This window comes from Poecilia reticulata, chromosome 12 (genome assembly GCF_904066995.2).
Source record: "Poecilia reticulata chromosome 12, P_reticulata-male-v2, whole genome shotgun sequence".
NCBI classification, from domain to species: Eukaryota; Metazoa; Chordata; class Actinopteri; order Cyprinodontiformes; family Poeciliidae; genus Poecilia; species Poecilia reticulata.
In genome coordinates this window covers 27,515,254-27,533,959 of record NC_088841.1, presented here as the reverse complement: position 1 = coordinate 27,533,959, position 18,706 = coordinate 27,515,254, and the positions used below count along the sequence as shown (strand labels likewise).

General features: G+C 39.0%; 1 pseudogene across 1 annotated transcript in view; it reads right to left on the bottom strand.

Annotated features, from left to right (window-relative positions):
* Window positions 1-394: 394 nt before the first annotated feature.
* LOC108166038 (NACHT, LRR and PYD domains-containing protein 12-like) overlaps window positions 395-18,706 on the bottom strand; it is a 92,767-nt pseudogene continuing 74,455 nt past the window's right edge. Inside the window, exons 7-13 of the transcript XR_014090022.1 lie at window positions 17,498-17,692; window positions 16,176-16,346; window positions 14,471-14,641; window positions 12,827-12,997; window positions 8,499-8,672; window positions 1,506-1,552; window positions 395-1,364 (exon numbers count right to left, since the gene is read on the bottom strand). The product of XR_014090022.1 is annotated as an NACHT, LRR and PYD domains-containing protein 12-like (transcript). The remainder of the gene's footprint in view (window positions 1,365-1,505; window positions 1,553-8,498; window positions 8,673-12,826; window positions 12,998-14,470; window positions 14,642-16,175; window positions 16,347-17,497; window positions 17,693-18,706) is intronic.

Here is an 18,706-nt window from a genome sequence, read left to right as displayed (position 1 = left end):
ATGCCATACAGTCATGACACGGTAACATTTTTCACAAATATGTAAAAAACATATTTTTAATAAAAGTTACACACTGCAGCTATAAATGCCTGAATTTGTTCAAACTACTAATTCTGCACTGAGAGTCCAGAGTTTATTCTGAGGGAATAGACAAAGTGTCATCTTTTAATTTTACAATAAACAATTAACTGCTGGAAACTAATTTGGTGAGACAAACCTGTATTTAAATGACCCAATGTTGTAGATTATATTTTTTCATCTTTCACCTTCATGGGATGGGAATGTTTTACTTTAACTAGGACTTTCTGAAAGGCAGAGTTGATAAAAAATATTTTTAACAGAAATATTTAAATTTGAACATGAAAAGAACAGAATGAGCAGCAAATGAACCAAATGCAGAAGAAGAAAAATGTTTTTATTTCTCTAAAACACATGAAGAAAAACTGCAGCAAATAAACAAAAAAGATTTAATATTCAAATCTGACGAGTTTATAAAAATAGGAGCCGACAGAAACAGAAAATGTTCAGTGATTGAGAAAAACTGATCAACATTTCAATGAAATCTGATGAATGAGAGGAAAAAATAAGAGAAACAACATCTTGATATTCAGTGTGAAGCTTTGACTGGAAACAAACAGGAAAACATGAGGATCCTGGAATCATCCTGGAATCATCCTGGAATAATCCCAGCTTCCATCTTTAAAGGACTGGAAAAAGAAAAAGTTTCCAAGGACTCAATCAGAAAAGTTTCACCAAGAAATAGATTGTAGAGATGAACTATCTGTTCAACAGTGAGAGAGTTTCTCTGACAGGAGGAAAATATTTAGACTCAAATCAGCAAAGAAACACTGAAGAGGAACCAGAACAACCAGAACCCAAATCCAGGAATCAGAGGTTCAGTGAATGTGGTGTTGAAGGTGTGGAGGAGGATCAGTGAGTCAGAGGAGACTCTGTAGAAGGACAGAATGCCAGCAGGACAGTCCACATACACTGATACTCTGTTAGAGACGGAGGAGGAGGAGAGACGAGTTTCTATGTTATTGTGCCAGACAGAGTAACCACCATCATCAGAGCAGCTCAGACTCCAGGAATGATCATTATATCCAAACCACAGTCTCTACTGTCTCCTTTCCTCCTGATTCTTCTGTAACTCACTGATATATAAACCCATCCTCTCCACTCGACCTCCCAGTAACAGCGACCAGTCAGACCAGTTCTACACAGCAGCTGAGGAAAATAATCAAATCTGTCTGGATGATCAGGATATGACTGAAGCTCCTCCTTATATGTCACCTTCCTGTTGTCTTCAGACAGTTTGAGCTCTCTGCTCACTGTGTTTGTGTCGATGGTGAGTTGACAGGAATCTGATGGAGAGAACAAACACAATCCAGCTGCAGTTATTGATCATTTATTGATCTTTGATGATGAATGAGTGATGTGACAGTTTGAAGATGGTTGAATGTGAGCTGCTTTGTTGTCATGAATCAGATGAAAAACACACTTACACTTCCTCAGACCTGGTGTCAAGAATCGGCCTCCAGCAGGCTCCACCCTGAAATCAATCAATCAAATTTTATTTGTATAGCACATTTCAGCAGCAAGGCATTTCAAAGTGCTTTACATAATTAAAATAAAAACAGAAATAATCAGTGAGATTTTGTTGTCATCTGATTCATGACAACAAAGCAGCTCACATTCAACCATCTTCAATCAGTGAGAGATTAAAAAAAAATAAAATAAACAAAAAACATTACATCATTAAAACGTCGAGAAGAAAGAAGAAGAAATTAAAAACATTAAAGACATAAAAACATGGAAGACATCAAAACCCACTCTAACCTAATTTAGCCATGAGCAACTCTAAACAGGTGGGTTTTAAGTTGAGATTTAAAGGCACCCAGTGTTTCAGCTGTTTTACAGTTTTCTGGAAGTTTGTTCCAAATCTGTGGTGCATAGAAACTGAATGCTGCTTCTCCTCGTCTGGTTCTGGTTCTGGGGATGCAGAGCAGACCAGAACCAGAAGATCTGAGGGGTCCAGACGGTTGGTACAACAATAACAGATCTTTAATGTATTGTGGTGCTAAACCGTTCAGTGATTTATAAACTAACATCAGTATTTTAAAGTCTATTCTCTGAGCTACAGGGAGCCAGTGTAGGGACTTTAAAACTGGTGTTATGTCTCCATCTTCCTGGTTTTAGTGAGAACAGCAGCAGCAGCTTCTGGATCAGCTGCAGCTGTTTGATTGATTTATTAGTCAGACCTGTGAAGACGCTGCTGCAGGAATCAATGCGGCTAAAGATAAACATGGATGAGTTTCTCTAGATCGTGCTGAGACATCAGTCCTCTAATCCTAGAGATGTTCTTCAGGTGATAGAAGGCCGACTTTGTGACTGTCTTAATGTGGCTCTGAAGGTTCAGGTCAGAGGTCATCACTACTCCCAGGTTTCGGGCTGATCGCTGGTTTTTAGTTGTAATAACTGAAGCTGTGCATTGATTCTAGTTCGCTCCTCTTTAGGTCCAAAGATAATAACTTCAGTTTTGTTTCTGTTCAGCTGGAGAAAGTTTTGTCTCATCCACACATTGATCTGTTCTAAGCATCTATTCAGTGATTGGATGGGGTCAAAGGTCACCTGGTGACATCGTGATGTAGAGCTGTGTATCATCCGCATAATTGTGGTATCTGATCCTATGTCCTGTTATAACCTGAGCCAGTGGGAGCATATAAATATTGAAAAGAAGGGGTCCTAGGATTGAACCTTGGGGTACCCCACATGTGACCTTTGACCTCTCTGATGAAAAGTTTCCGATTGAAACAAAGAAATCCCTGTTCTTTATGTAAGATTCAAACCAGTTGAGCACTGGACCGGAGAGTCCGACCCAACTCTCCAGTCGATTCAGTAGAATGTCCTGATCAACACTGAGGTCCAACAGAACCAGAACCAGCACTGTGGTTCTCCCACAGTCTGTATTTATATGGATGTCACTGAACACTTTGACTAGGCCGTCTCCGTGCTGTGGTGAGCACGAAAACCAGACTGGAAGTCAAAGCAGTTTGTTATTGTTAGGAAGTTATTTAATTGTTTAAAAACAGCTTTTTCAATAATTTTGCTGATGAATGGGAGGTTGGAGATCGGCCTGTAATTCTGCACTAGTGATTTGTCCAGATTGGTCTTTTTTATCAGTGGTTTGATAACTGCTGTTTTCAAAGCCTGGGGGAAAAAACACCTGAAGAGAGCGATGAGTTACTATTTGGATCAGATCATTAGCAACAACAGGCAGGACTTTCTTAAAGAAATGTGTGGGTAGGACATCCAGACAGCAGGAACTGGAGCTGAATTGACTTATAATTTCTTCTAGGGTTTTATAATTTAGTAGTAGAAATTGGGTCATTTTTCCTGCATTTGTTTTGTTTGGGCCCAGCATTAGTACTGTCTTTGGAGTGGATGTGCAGATTAATCCTCTGATTTTTTGAATTTTCTCTGAAAAGAAACTTGAAAACTTGTTGCAGGCATTAGATTGAAGTTCAGGTGGTAACGTCATAGGAGGGTTTGTGAGCCTGTCAACAGTAGCAAATAAAGCTCGAGCGTTGTTAGTGTTTTTGCTTATGACATCTGCAAAGAAAGCCTCTCTGGCATGTTTTATTGTTGTGTGATAGTTACGTAGTCTTTCTTTGTAGATGTCACAATAAACGTGCAGTTGACCTTTACGCCATTTCCGTTCGGCCCTACGGCAGAGTTGTCTTGCAGATTGAACTACTTGTGCATTTCTCCATGGAGATTTCTTCCTACCAGTCACAAAATTCACTTTAGTGGGGGCAATGTAATCAATGATATCTGACAGTTTGCACTGAAAATCATCCACCAACTTATCTACGTCACTATAACTTAAGAGTGAGGAAGAAGAGTAGATTTGATTAAATGTTTCTGCTGTGTTTTCTGTGAAAGTACGTTTTGTGATAGTAGCTTTTTGTCCAAGTGGGTTAACGGCAGTGGTGGAGAAAGTACTCAAAACATTTACTTAAGTAAAAGTACAAACACACAGTCAAAAATGTACTTAAGTAAAAGTAAAAAAGTACTGGCTTTTAAAAATACTTAAGTATTAAAAGTAAAAGTACTCGCTGAATGCATTACCTAATCACTAATATCATTAAGTGTGCCGATCGTATTTAATTTGAATACATCAGAAATGTGCCATTTTAATTAACACTACCACAGATTAAACATGTTCTTATTGTGTTTATTCTCTGTAACAGTTTAGACTTAGATATGTGATTCTATGAATCATAATTTCAGGGATGGAAACATTTTGTCTCCTGTCCTAACATAGCATGAACTTCATTAGTCACATTTATTTAGAAAGAAATCTAACTGAAAGGGGATGTAAAGAAGGTGCGGGCGGGATGGAGGACATGCAACCAAGGAGCCATGTAGCAGAGTTGTAGTCAAGACCACCGAACCCAAGACCAAGACCAGCGCCCCGCGCTAAATGACACAATAACATTAAGTTTACCTATCAAAATTGGTTTTCAGATTGATCTGAAAGATCCACATTCCCATAAAAACACCTAGATATTAAATACTTAAGAGCTGAAATGAATTTAACCAGTATCAATTAAAACTCACTTCATTCTGTTTTGCTTTCATCGCTGTGCTACAATCCGCAGAGGTCTCCTGCTATCCCTAGAAAAATAACGCCCTGGGCGGTTGCCCATATTGCATATGTCAGAAACCACAACTGAAACATCGCAATTAACAGTAAATAACGTTCAACTATGAACACTGTCCAACGGCGCAACAAGTAACTAAGCAGAATGAGCATCATGACTGTTTTCATCCTCCCTCCCACTGCGATGTTTGCCACCATGACAGGAGACGAAATCAATCAATGAGCAATGAGCATGCTCTGTGTTCCTACGTTCAACTTTTACTTATTCAGAGATTAAATGAATATATATATATATATATATATATATATATATATATAGCTACCGCAGTGTACACAAGAACAAAGAACGGCTCTCAGTGAGGCTTCAGTCCTTAGGACTTAGTAAAGATCCGTCCAGAAGAATCGGATCGTTCAGATGTCATATCACTATATTGCAGACTTTGGTCACAGCGTTGTTCCATAAATGCGACACCTCAGTCAACACCTCCACACAATAATTCAGCGCATGAGTGACAACTTTTTTTCATCAGATGCAACATGTGTCTCAGTACAGCTAGCTTTGCTAGCACAGATCTTACCTTTCTTTAAGATTTCCTTTTAAAGTGACGCTAAAAGTTGGACGAAGTCCCACCGTCTGTGAAAGCGAAGCGCTGCTGATTTTACATGTCGCCATATCTTATTATTTATGCAGCTATTATATTACTGATGATTAGACAGACATCTCCTCCCGCTCAGAGGAAACCACTGCGCATGTCTGGAGCTCCGCGTGCGAGTAAAGGTGGAGCCGATGGGTGACATCAGACACTAAGTCACGTTATTGCTGGGATTTTACGGCGCCACCTTAAATCCCTGAACTTCACATTTTAACGGAAGAAAAGAGCAACGAGACTTGGATGTAACGAGTAACGAGACAGTTTAGTAGAAATGTAGTGAAGTAGAAAGTACAGATACTTACTGTAAAATGTAGTGGAGTAAAAGTAGAAAGTCCCCATTATTAAATCTACTTAAGTAAAGTACAGATACACGAAAACTGTACTTAAGTACAGTAACGAAGTACTTGTACTTCGTTACTTCCCACCACTGGTTAACGGATAAAGAACTGTCAAAGAAAACAGCAAAATGATCCGACAGGCGACATCAGTTACAGAGTCATTGGAAATATTCACACCCTGACTGATAACCAGGTCCAGTGTGTGTCCCTGAGTGTGTGTTGCTTGTTTGACATGTTGTGTTAAACCAAAACTCTCTAATATATTACAGAGCTTTTTAGCCCCTCGGTCTTGGGGGTTGTCAACATGAATGTTGAAATCACCGACAATTATCAAACAATCGTAATCAATACATATGAGAGATAGAAGCTCATTCAAGTCCGCAAAGAAATTTTCCACATATGTTGGTGTTTTGTATAGAGTTAGTGTCAAAGTTCGTTTGTGGCCTTTTACCTCGATTCCAAGATATTCAAAAGACATAAAATTACCCAAAGAGATTTTACTACAGTTTATGGTATTCTTAAATATTGAAGCCACGCCTCCTCCTTTTTTGTGTTTTCTATTTTCACTTAAAAAACTGTACGTAGGAGGCGCTGATTCAATTAGTGTGATTGGTTCATTATTGTCATTCAGCCATGTTTCTGTCAGAAATAAAACATCAATATTATGCTCAGTGATGAAATCATTAATTAATGGAGCTTTAGAACAGAGAGATCTGGTATTTAAAAGAGCCAGTTTAAGTGACTCGGAGGCTGAAAGCTCTTCAGTCTGAGGTTTGAATTAAGACCACTGTTTTTTGTATTTCTGTTTTTTGTAACTGTTCTTGTAGTGATCCGGACAGGTATTGTCCTGCTATGCAATGTTGGGGGGCCAGACACATTCTGGAGGAAGACGGGTGTAAGGATAATATCTGGACCCCGGTCTCAGACCTCAGAAATGCGGAGTGCTGGATCCTCAGGGAGGTCAGAGGCAGGTGGCTTAGATGAAGTGAGAGTCGTGCCGAGGCGAACCTGTTGATCCATACTATCCAGCTGGGAGGAGAAAGAGTCCGTCCGTCTTTCTCTCTGACCTGAATTCTCCACCAGCATTTTCAGGCGGCTCAGGTGCAGCCCGACTCTCTTTAGTGGTTCACTTTCTGAGAAACTCTGATCTTGTGAGTGAGTGTAGGAGCAGAGAGGGAGGGTGAAGGAGAAGGGAGGGAGGAAAGATGTGGGATGGGGGAAGGAGGAGGGGAACCAGTCATTCTGTTCACAGCCGATGTTTTATCAGTTTGTATTGGAATAGTTTGTTCTTGATATGCGGAGGGCTCCATCCTAGTCAGACATCCTTAAGCCTGTTCTTCTGAAGCGATGGTCACATTGTTGTTCTTGTTGATAAAATGAACAATGTTTGCAGTGAGCAGCCTTATTCCGTGTTAAGATTGCGTCCTCCTCTTCCAAAGAGGTGAAAGCCCCACGGAGTCAGGATGTTTTGAGGCTCGGGCTGGTCGCTTTGTCCTTGGGAGTGGGGTTGGTGGTGCCGTTTTGGTTCCAGCTGCTTGTTTGCTATTCTTTGGCGGAGCAGGTGTTGAGGTTGAAGGTGGGTTTCGGCTCAGAGCCGGCCTCACTGATTCATCCAGGTGAGGGGTTCTCCACGTTAGTCGTCTTACAGGATCTGCAGTGTGAGACTTTTGTTTTGGCTTGGCTCCCTGAGCGATCCAGGGTGAGCTGCTTGGTGCGGGGTGTACGACCTCTCCGCTGATTTGAGGAAGAGTTGTTTCATATCCACAGGTAGCGTTGATCTCAAAGTTCACCTCCAGCCGTTGAATCTTTGTTTCTAAAAACTGTCGTCGTTGTAGAATACTGCTAATGTCCTTGGGGTCGGACGGGGGCATTTTGGCCTAGTTCAACTTGGAGGTGAAGAAAAGTGAGGTAAAAATAAAAGTGAGAAAATCTCCTGGTCTTTAGGTTTGAAGTAATCCAGTTATGGTGACGATAATGTGAATAAAACCATAAAAATTGTGACTTTAAAAATAATTCACAAGCAAAGTTATCAGTAAGGACGGGAGAGAGCAGGATAAGCTGTTCCTCCTTCAGCTGCCCATGAGTTGCCATAGCAACTGACAACAATGCCACTTCATGTTTTAGGATTTAACACCAAAAACATTCAAGAATTTTGCAAACAGAACATTTAGTTTGTTGTTGTAGTACGTTTTAGGCTTAATGTTTTATTAATAAATAACAGAGAACAATTCTACTTTTTCCTCATCATTCACTGCAATTCTCCATTTCATCTGGAAAACAAGGAATTTCAATTCTCTCCTGATTCCTCTCATTCATTTGATCATTTTCCAGATGTCGCCCCCTGGTGGAGAACAAACTACTACATTTATTTTATATTTTATTAAATCCTGAAAGTTGGGAGTTTTGTTGAAAATCTTTATTTCTCTCTCAGAGCTTTTAAACATCCATCTGACCAACATGGAGTTACTTTTCTTCTCATCTTTGCTCCTTGGGGCTGATTGGTCTGGAGCTCCATCAAATATTGTTTTAAAGTCCTTTCTGTCATCAGTAGATCATCATGGAAATCTAACTGAACTTCACTTTTATTCATTTAGTCAGATTCCCTATTAAACTCTATTAAATCCATCCCACTCTTTAATTTTCCTTGTGAGCCGTTCTTAGTCAGGAGAATATTCCAGAAAACTGGGTAATGATCTCTGCCTCCAGATGAGGCGTCTAAATATTTAATAATCAAACTAAATATTCTTCAAACTAAACATTTCCCATCAGACTGACTAAAGACGTTTCTCCTCTTCCTCCTCTATCAGACCTTCTCTGCTCCTGCAGCAGGTTCCTCCATACCTGAGAGCTTCCAGTCTCCAGTCTGGATCCTTCAGTCCAGCCGACAGCAGCTTCACTCCTGAGTCTCCTGGATGATTGTAGCTCAGGTCCAACTCTTTCAGATGGGAGGGGTTAAAGGTCAGAGCTGAGGCCAGAGAAGCACAGCCTTCCTCTGAGACCAAACAGCCTGATAAGCTGCAGACACACAATTCATCACATGATGAGAAGATGAGAACATTGAGGCATAGGCACCTGAACAGGGGGCCATTAGCCCCCCACTTTACGGCCCTGCTTGTCCGCTGGTCCCACCAGACATTTAACAGGCTGCACACAACTCTGACAGTCTGACTGACATCTCTCTGTGTTTCTATGCAGACAGAGGTACAGATAAAACCTCCAGCACTGAGAACCAAATCTGAGGCTCCAGATCATAACCGTCACCCAAAGGTTTATTTACCACATGCGGCAGCTTCGGGTCGGGTTGGGATCAGGAACCCGTCTGACATCTAACAAAAGACCTCGACTCTGATCCAGTCCAGGTCTGAACCAATTCTGCCTAATGATTAAATTGGATTTCTGTATTTGTCACCATTTATAGAGTTGTGATGATATTTTCTTTCTAATGATGTTGGGATGAAAATAAAAAGAGATCGGGTCCATCATGTCCGTTTATGGGTCGGACCAAATGCTCACCCACACTTTGCCCAGAGCACATCATTTTGGTTCAGATCAAAAATTTGTTTTGTTTTTCCTCTTTGCTCTTAAAGATGCCAATCAGCCATCAGGAGCCATAAGTATCGATGCTACTGATGGTTTTCAGGTCTCTGTTTTCTGTTGAAATTCATTTTTGTCTGCTAAATAACAAGCAGATTAAAGTTAATGGTGTTTTTAATTTTGTTTCTAATATAAAAATATTGTCAGCAGTCTGACTGGTCATTTTGAATCCTCCCGTAGTTCTAAGAGCGGTCGGATCCTGCAAAGCTTTTTACCATGTGCGGTTTATGAGCTTTGCGTGTGTGTGTGTGTGTTTTGGCAAACTGAAGACCTGACTGGTCACTCGGTTGGACAACTGTTTAACCCGCTACTGGTGCGTTCACACCAATGATGTAATGATGACAAAACCTTCATACAATCACGGTGTTTTAATACCGTTGATCTGTATTAAGCTGCTCTCAGATCAGCTGCAGCCATTTATTCTCTTTTACGTTTTTCCAGACTCCAGGTTTGAAAATGGAATAAAGTCCACTCCACCATCTAATGCTCTGTGTAAAGCTGCCTTCTGCATGTTCCCCACTGACAACTTTTAAATTTTTGTCTGATCGTTTTCCACCAAACCTCTTTGACCGCAGCGCATGGTACACTCAAAAACGTTCACCAGGTAAGGGATGTTTACTGTTTACTTCAGGACAAATTGTAACAAACCCACCGAATTGATTGACAGGCGCCATCGTATCAATTGAACAAGAGCCTGACATTCAAAGTGTGTAACAGAGGTGATGAAACACCTCATGACCCCAAAACCTCAAATATTTATCCGACACCACTGCGTTGAGGTAAAGCCCAAGGTCTGAATTGGATATTTTCACAAGAGGAAAACACACCAGAAACTGGAGCTTAAACTGTTAATACTTTGAAATATTAATAAAACTGCTTCCTTTTGTAGATAATAAAAATCAACATTTCCCCAACGATGGTTGAGAAAGTCTGACAACTGCTGGTTGGAAAGATCTGCAATAATCTCCTTTGTTCTGTCAATAATTCAGAGTTACACTATCAGTGGAAGCCTGACCTCCACTTTTCTTAACTCTCTTTTTGGTTCTTTCAGCCTGGAGGAAATGCAAACCGGATTCCCAAAAAGTTGTGACACTAAACAAATTGTGAATAAAAACTGAATGAAATGATGTGGAGATGGCAAATGTCAATATTTTATTCGTAATAGAACATAGATGGCAGATCAAAAGTTTAATCTGAGTAAATGTAACATTTTAAAGTAAAAATATGTTGATTCAAAAGTTCAGTGTCTATTAATCCCAAAAAAGTTGGGACACGTAGCAATAAGAGACTGGAAAAAGTAAATTGAACATATAACAAACAGCTGGAAGACCAATTAACACTAATTAGGTCAATTGACAACATGATTGGGTATAAAAAGAGCTTCTTTAGAGTGTCAGTGTCTCTCTGAAGCCAAGATGGTAAGAGGATAACCAATTCCACCATTGTTGCCAGCTGAAACTCTACAGTGCAAAGAGGAAACCATTTCTAAGCTCCACAAGCTCAGCCGTTTCACTGGGCCAGGAGTAATTTAAAATGGAGTGAGGCAAAATGGACGACTGGTCTGTGGTCAGATGAGTCACCATTTTGTAGTTTTTTATGAAACACTGGGACGCCATGTCATCCGGACCAGAGAGGACAAGGATAACCCAAGTTGTCATCAATGCTCAGAAGTCTGCGTCACTGATGGTCTGGGGTTGCATGAGTGCTGGTGGCCTGGGCAGCTTGCATGTCTGGAAAGGCTCCATTAATGGAGAGAACTATGTTCAGGTTCTAGAACAACATGCTCCCATCTAGACGTCGTCATCTCTTTCAGGGAAGACCCTGCATTTTTCAACAAGATAATGTCAGACCACATTCTGCAGCAATCACAACATCATGGCTACATAGGAGAAGGATCCAGGTACTGAAATGGTCAGTCTGCAGTCCAGATCTTTACCTATAGAGAACATTTGGCGCATCATAAAGAGGAAGGTGCGACAAAGAAGGCCCAAGACGATTGAACAGTTAAAGGCCTGTATTAGACATGAATGATACATTCTCTCAGTTTAAACTTTTGATCTGTGATTTGTGTTCTATTGTGAATAAAATATTAGATGTTGGCACCTCTACATCATTGCATTCAGTTTTTATTCACAATTTGTTTAGTTTCCCAACTTTTTTGGAATCCGGTTTGTTTTTGATCCAGTAAAACTGGTTTATAGAGTCCAAACCAGCAGAACCAGAACATGTTATTATGACGTGTTGTTAGAATATTTCAGTCGGGCCTTCAGTGGTTCTGGTCGGGAATTAAAATGGACTTTAAGAACCAAAGTGAGACATTAGAGCTGTTAATGAAGCTGCAGTGATTTAATGAAGCAGCTCATTTCCACAGTGACAGTAACCTGCTATTGAGAGGAACTGACTGATTCATCATCTGGAGGATCAACAGCTGCAATAATTACACTTCACTCATTCATAAACACATGAACACATGAGTGGAAACTGAACTGACTGATTTATCTAAGGATCAATAGCCCAGATTGATTATAAATTCCTGCTTCAAACCAAATGTTGACTTTTGTCTGTTTGAATTAAATCAATTTATTGTTATTTTGCTCTATTTCCATTTACTTCATTCTGACTGTTTGATTATCTTATTATTTTAATCCAGGGCTGTTGTATTGATGTTTATCTCCTATTGATGGTTTATTGGTTGATTATTGGATCATGTGATGCTGCTTCATGTCTCCTTTGGTTTAAAGTTATCTAGAAATAAAGCTGCTCTGCTATCAGCTGTCCCTCCGTCGTCCATCCAGCTCCTTCTGTCAACGTCACAACTTCCTGCTACATCTGTCACAAACTCACAGGATTCCTGCTGCTTCACCTCAGACACTGGAGATTAGAAACAACCAAAGAAAGGAGGGAATACTTTGTTTACCTCACATTTATTCACAGCTTGGAAAATATTTACATATTTTCAGATAATTTACTTAAATTGATGCTGCTGTATTAAAATGTAACTGTTTCTGTTGGACTGAGCTCTAATATTTCAGTTCAGATTCATTTAAATGTCAAACTGATTCCTAATGTTTCTACATCTGTTCATCTTTACAGGCTAATAAAGTTTGTGGTTTTATCAATGATGGTTTATTGATCATTTAAGATCAGAAGGTCAGAGATGTGAATGAACATCATCATTTAGTGAATTCAGCCTCAGTCTGTCTTGGACATAAAGACATTTTATCAGATTTTATATCTGATTGTTTATAGATATTAAGACATTTAATGATCCTAATATCAGAGTTTTATCAGCCTTTAGTCTCCAATCTGACCTTTGACCTTCTCTCTGCAGGTGTGGTTGCTGTCTGTGAAATGAACGCTGTGATTGGTTGGATGTGATGGTGGGAGGAGGAACTGCTGGTGCTTTTTTAAAACACAGAAACTTTAACTGGACCAAACCATAGAAGAAGAAAGCAGACTTTACCATGAAGATCCTCAGAGTGGATCAGTAGAATATCAGCATCTGTCTGCAGTTTAGTGGAAACACAACTTTCACATCACAAACATCAGATCCAGAATAAAACATGGTTTCTTACATTAATCGTTGTATTCTGCATTCAGGATCCTGTAGTAAACCACAGAGCTTCTTCACTCCTGAATCTTTCAGGTCGTTGTTGCTCAGGTCCAGATCAGTCAGATGTTGGTTGGACTTCAGAGCTGAGGCCAGAGAAGAACAGCTGATCTCTGACAAACTGCAGTAGATCAATCTGAATAAAGAATAAAAGATGTGAGCTGAAGCAACAGGATGCAGGTTAAAACTCAAATATGAACTGATGTTTAATATCTGATCCAGTAAAACTGGTTTATAGAGTCCAAACCAGCAGAACCAGAACATGTTATTATGACGTGTTGTTAGAATATTTCAATCGGGCCTTCAGTGGTTCTGGTCAGGAATTAAAATGGACTTTAAGAATCAAAGTGAAACATTAGAGCTGTTAATGAAGCTGCAGTGATTTAATGAAGCAGCTCATTTCCACAGTGACAGTAACCTGCTATTGAGAGGAACTGAATGATTCATCATCTGGAGGACCAACAGCTGCAATAATTACACTTCACTCATTCATAAACACATGAACACATGAGTGGAAACTGAACTGACTGATTTATCTAAGGATCAATAGCCCAGATTGATTATAAATTCCTGCTTCAAACCAAATGTTGACTTTTGTCTGTTTGAATTAAATCAATTTATTGTTATTTTGCTCTATTTCCATTTACTTCATTCTGACTGTATGATTATCTTATTATTTTAATCAGGGCTGTTGTATTGATGTTTATCTCCTATTGATGGTTTATTGGTTGATTATTGGATCATGTGATGCTGCTTCATGTCTCTTTGGTCCTGTTTAAAGTTGTCTAGAAATAAAGCTGCTCTGCTATCAGCTGTCCCTCCGTCGTCCATCCAGCTCCTTCTGTCAACGTCACAACTTCCTGCTACATCTGTCACAAACTCACAGGATTCCTGCTGCTTCACCTCAGACACTGGAGATTAGAAACAACCAAGGAAAGGAGGGAATACTTTGTTTACCTCACATTTATTCACAGCTTGGAAAATATTTACATATTATTTTCGGATAATTGACTTAAATTGATGCTGCTGTATTAAAATGTAACTGTTTCTGTTGGACTGAGCTCTAATATTTCAGTTCAGATTCATTTTAAATGTCAAACTGATTCCTGATGTTTCTACATCTGTTCATCTTTACAGATTAATAAAGTTTGTGGTTTTATCAATGATGGTTCATTGATCATTTAAGATCAGAAGGTCAGAGATGTGAATGAACATCATCATTTAGTGAATTCAGCCTCAGTCTGTCTTGGACATAAAGACATTTTATCAGATTTTATATCTGATTGTTTATAGATATTAAGACATTTAATGATCCTAATATCAGAGTTTTAGTCTCCAATCTGACCTTTGACCTTCTCTCTGCAGGTGTGGTTGGTGTCTGTGAAATGAACGCTGTGACTGGTTGGATGTGATGGTGGGAGGAGGAACTGCTGGTGCTTTTATAAAACAGAGAAACTTTAACTGGACCAAACCATAGAAGAAGTAAGCAGACTTTACCATGAAGATCCTCAGAGGGGATCAGTAGAATATCAGCATCTGTCTGCAGTTTAGTGGAAACACAACTTTCACATCACAAACATCAGATCCAGAATAAAACATGGTTTCTTACTTTAATCGTTGTATTCTGCATTCAGGATTCTGTAGAAAACCACAAAGCTTCTTCACTCCTGAATCTTTCAGGTCGTTGTTGCTCAGGTCCAGATCAGTCAGATGTTGGTTGGACTTCAGAGCTGAGGCCAGAGAAGAACAGCTGATCTCTGACAAACTGCAGTAGATCAATCTGAATAAAGAATAAAAGATGTGAGCTGAAGCAACAGGATGCAGGTTAAAACTGAAATATGAACAAAATAATAAAAATGTAGAAAATTAACTTGACTGAATGTAAAACATGATGAACTGATGTTTAATATCTGATCCAGTAAAACTGGTTCATAGAGTCCAAACCAGCAGAACCAGAACATGTTATTATGACGTGTTGTTAGAATATTTCAGTCGGGCCTTCAGTGGTTCTGGTCGGGAATTAAAATGGACTTTAAGAATCAAAGTGAGACATTAGAGCTGTTAATGAAGCTGCAGTGATTTAATGAAGCAGCTCATTTCCACAGTGACAGTAACCTGTTATTGAGAGGAACTGACTGATTCATCATCTGGAGGATCAACAGCTGCAATAATTACACTTCACTCATTCATAAACACATGAACACATGAGTGGAAACTGAACTGACTGATTTATCTAAGGTCAATAGCCCAGATTGATTATAAATTCCTGCTTCAAACCAAATGTTGACTTTTGTCTGTTTGAATTAAATCAATTTATTGTTATTTTGCTCTATTTCCATTTACTTCATTCTGACCGTATGATTATCTTATTATTTTAATCCAGGGCTGTTGTATTGATGATTATCTACTATTGATGGTTTATTGGTTGATTATTGTATCATGTGATGCTGCTTCATGTCTCCTTTGGTCCTGTTTAAAGTTGTCTAGAAATAAAGCTGCTCTGCTATCAGCTGTCCCTCCGTCGTCCATCCAGCTCCTTCTGTCAACGTCACAACTTCCTGCTACATCTGTCACAAACTCACAGGATTCCTGCTGCTTCACCTCAGACACTGGAGATTAGAAACAACCAAGGAAAGGAGGGAATACTTTGTTTACCTCACATTTATTCACAGCTTGGAAAATATTTACATATTTTCAGATAATTTACTTAAATTGATGCTGCTGTATTAAAATGTAACTGTTTCTGTTGGACTGAGCTCTAATATTTCAGTTCAGATTCATTTTAAATGTCAAACTGATTCCTGATGTTTCTACATCTGTTCATCTTTACAGATTAATAAAGTTTGTGGTTTTATCAATGATGGTTTATTGATCATTTAAGATCAGAAGGTCAGAGATGTGAATGAACATCATCATTTAGTGAATTCAGCCTCAGTCTGTCTTGGACATAAAGACATTTTATCAGATTTTATATCTGATTGTTTGTAGATATTAAGACATTTAATGATCCTAATATCAGAGTTTTATCAGCATTTAGGCTCCAATCTGACCTTTGACCTTCTCTCTGCAGGTGTGGTTGCTGTCTGTGAAATGAACGCTGTGATTAGTTGGATGTGATGGTGGGAGGAGGAACTGCTGGTGCTTTTATAAAACACAGAAACTTTAACTGGACCAAACCATAGAAGAAGAAAGCAGACTTTACCATGAAGATCCTCAGAGGGGATCAGTAGAATATCAGCATCTGTCTGCAGTTTAGTGGAAACACAACTTTCACATCACAAACATCAGATCCAGAATAAAACATGGTTTCTTACATTAATCGTTGTATTCTGCATTCAGGATTCTGTAGAAAACCACAGAGCTTCTTCACTCCTGAATCTTTCAGGTCGTTGTTGCTCAGGTCCAGTTCAGTCAGATGTTGGTTGGACTTCAGAGCTGAGGCCAGAGAAGAACAGCTGATCTCTGACAACCTGCAGCTCAACAATCTGAATAAAGAATAAAAGATGTGAGCTGAAGCAACAGGATGCAGGTTAAAACTGAAATATGAACAAAATAATAAAAATGTAGAAAATTAACTTGACTGAATGTAAAAGAAACATAATGAACTGATGTTTAATATTTGATCCAGTAAAACTGGTTTATAGAGTCCAAACCAGCAGAACCAGAACATGTTGTTACGACGTGTTGTTAGAATATTTCATTCGGGCCTTCAGTGGTTCTGGTCGGGAATTAAAATGGACTTTAAATATTAAAATAGTTTCATATCAGAATCAAAGTGAAGGTTGGTTTATCTCAGGTATCAGGTAGAAACCCATGACTGTTGATCCACCAGGTGGCGCTGCTCTGCTGCCGATCAGGTTTCAGCTCTTTATTCTAAAGTCAAAGTATTTACTGAACTATGGGGACAGTAAATACTTGGAGAACTTATTTTGGTTCAGTCCTGACCAGGGATCTTCAGCTCCAGGCCTCGATGGCCGGCGTCCTGCAACCTTCAACACCTGAGTTCCATCATGAGGTCAAAGTTCAGCAGGACTCTGGAGAACCTGACTGCGTCCTGAAGGACAATTCATCACTTCATTCAGGTGTTGAAGCAGAAACATCTAAAGGCTGCAGGACACCAAACCTGGAGGCCTGGATTTGAAGAGACGGTTCTTCTCTGACCCGGTCCAACAGAACCACAGCTTCAGGACAAAGCTGAGCTGGAGGAACCGGCTGCTGCTGCCATTTTTTATTCATGTTATAGTTTCTGGTTATAAAACATAACTGGTCTGGTTCTGGTTTTACTCTGGAGGAACTCTTCATTATTAATGTGAAGAAGAAAAGAGAAATAAATCAGTCTGATCATCTGAATCTTTCTCAGAACAAACTGAAACATCTCCATCATTAATTATCATCATTTGACTTATTTCACTTATTTTTTTTCATCAGTTCAAAACATTTTAAAGTGAAAAATAAAGATCAATATTCTCAAAGTCTGAAAAAGGAAAATAATTCATTTACAAAGCAAAATATTTTAAAAATTATATTCTGACATTTAGAGAGCAAATTGTTTTTAAAGAAAACAGAATAAGTGTGAAGATAAATAAGTATTAAACTGTTAATGAAATATTTTATAGGATAAATAGAGAAAACAAACCTGAGACTCTTCACTTTACTGACTGAACTCTGCAGGATCTCACACAGATGATTCAGTTCAGAGTCTGTAATGGTTTTATCTTTAGTTCCATCTATGTGGATCTGACTGATTTCCAGTTCAGTCAGATGTTGGTTGGACTTCAGAGCTGAAGCCACAACTTCAAATTCAGCATCTCTGAGTTTACAGCCACCAAGTCTGTGATTAGAGAAGAAATAGTCAGTTCTAACTAAACCAGATAATCTATATAGACACACATGATAACATTGATATCATCTGATGAACATCTGGTCTTCACATCAATTTACTGAGTTTGATTATTTCATAATTAACATTCTGGTTCTGGTCAAAGATCCATTTAATAGAAAAGCTGAGCAACAGGTTCAAATAGTTCAGGCTTCATGTTCTCAGAACAACTGAAGGTTTTAGCGGCAGCCATCTTGGCTGCCTGTTAGCAAACCTCCCTGTTTCTTCATGCTGAGCTCTGACTGCTGCAGCAACAATCTGGATCAGAAGCTCTACATCACATGACTTTAAAACAGGATTTTCATTGGAAGATGAAGGAACGGATGAAACCAGTGGAGCTGATATCCTAACAGACCCAACATGGTAGAGTGGATGGTGATGATCAGAAAATAGTTTCTATTCATCCATTTTCTAGACAAATTCAGCTTCTCTAGTTTGTCTGTGGCTCATTACAGCTGGTGTAGCTTCTGAACGTTCAATAAACGACAGAATTGGACTAATTACCTCGTTCATTTGTGAGTATAAGTCATTCACAACAAACATCAAATAGGACAAATATATTTCATTAAGTATTTAACAAACAAATCACTCATATGGTGATAATTATGTGGAATTAAATTAATTGTCTAATATAAAAACATTAGTTTGGGTCTCTGGCATCTTGCTTTGAGCTCAGAGTCTGAGAGGCTTTTCCTCCATCAAACATGATATTTATATTTGTCTCTTATTTAGTGGAAATATTGATATTGATGAGATTTTCTCCAAAATAATAACCGTTTTCAACCTTTATCGCTCCACTGTTGAAAATGAGGCTCTAACATTCACAAATGACACTGAAATATAATCCAGTCCAACATCTGGATCCTCTGGATCCTGTTGGAGGAAAAAAATCCCAACTTCACAAGATTTTAACTCAACTCTTTGGTTCCTCTTATCAGTCTGTAGTTTCTCATATTAAGGTCAAAG